The sequence below is a fragment of the Octopus bimaculoides genome, chromosome 6 (assembly GCF_001194135.2).
Source record: "Octopus bimaculoides isolate UCB-OBI-ISO-001 chromosome 6, ASM119413v2, whole genome shotgun sequence".
Classification (NCBI taxonomy): domain Eukaryota; kingdom Metazoa; phylum Mollusca; class Cephalopoda; order Octopoda; family Octopodidae; genus Octopus; species Octopus bimaculoides.
In genome coordinates, this window is record NC_068986.1 from 65,554,189 (window position 1) to 65,556,068 (window position 1,880).

Below are 1,880 nucleotides of genomic sequence, written 5' to 3' on the forward strand. Positions count from 1 at the left end.
GAAAGATATGCCTGTATAATTACACACACACGTACACACCTGATAAAGGCACACGCAGGCTATACATTCTTCCAGACAAAGACGCACACATTCATACGTTCACATACAAATACAAAAATGTACATACCTTCACCATACTCAGACACATACACACATGCACACACCGATACATGCATCCTAAACACATTCGCATGCGCACGCGTATATACCAGGTATTAACACAAACGTACACGTACGCACACACATATACACACACGCATACACTCACATCTAATTACACGCATGCAGCTGATATACACAGCTGATACATGCATTTACATATATCCGCACACGAGTACTCTCACACAGCCCTCACTCAAATACCAGTTTAAACAAACCCTCCCTGTGCACACATACACAGACATCAGACTCCCACACCCGCGCGCACGCTCAACCTGTACACACACACATGTACTTCGCCGGCCCTATCTCTTTCGACTTCCAAGTCCCTTTCAAATGCTGGACAAACGTCAAGGTGTCACCAGTTTTCTGTCTAGCCACTTAGTCTAAGAAATTCCCCTTTTCAATGCATCTGATGTCACAGGAATACTGATCTCGCTTCTAACAACACCAAGTGACGCGTCTCGGCCAATAACAGCTCAGTTTCCAGTAACAATCTTGGACTTCCCGTATCTTTTCATTTGGTAAACCGAACCTGAACGACTTAGGCGCATAGGTCCGAATCAAACTGTTTCAAAAAGTAATATAAGTAACTCCTGCTAAATGTGTTGAGTGCCTTTTCTTTCGTCTGTTCTCTTACTGTCTCTCTCTCTCTCTCTCACACACACACACACACACACACACACACATACACACTAACACAAATGCGTGTGGTTGTCTGCATTTGTTTGTATTGTATGTATACGTGTGCGTTTTTATAAGTATTAATTACAGAAAAGTATAATTACACGCGCACTCAAGCATGTTTATACAATCATATGCATACTCACTCACAGACACATAAACACATACACATCGTGCACGCACACACACACACATATAATCAACAGCATAAACAATTACACACTCGTACAACTGTTTGTGTTTCTCTGTTTTAATGGATTTGAATGAATGAGTCTGTAGGTGTTATGCGATTTTCCATGTCTTTCCATCCGACAGCGAACGCATGTTTGTATGATCAGATGTTCGTTTTGTAAGCATTGACAAGTGTGCCTTCTGTTTGTGAGTGTAATATGTTTCTCGGACAATGGGTAGATAACTCTCGGTGAAGTATTGTTTTTGGTCGACAGCAATGCTGACGCACCACTATAGAGAGAGATAAAGATAAGTTCTGTTGATGATGATTTGTTTATATTTGGTACATATTCTATCGTTGTCTTTTTGCAGCACTATTCTCCAAAAACGTAAACGAACCAACATCGGTTGTTAAGTGCTGAAGGACAAAGACAAAGATCACGTGATCACGCTTGTACAAACACATGCAGGCAATCTCACATGCACACGCACGCACACACACACACACACACACGCATTCTTGTACACATTTGCTTGCTTTCTCCACCAAAATTGAATGCTCTTAGCTTAGATTTTTGGGGATAGCCACATTTAATGAGTCTGAAGTGTAACTGTCCGAAACTGTAAGGATAATTTTGTAACTTCACTGATGAGAGGAGATAGCGAATGATCTGTCCTTGTTTTTTCCTGTCCATCTTTTTATTGTCGTTTGTTGAACTCTAGTTTCATTTTTTAAATTTATATATATACATACACACACACACACACACACACACACACACACACACAGACACATACACACACACACACACATATATATATATATATAAAAGCGTAGGAGTGGCTGTGTGGTAAGTAGCTTGCTT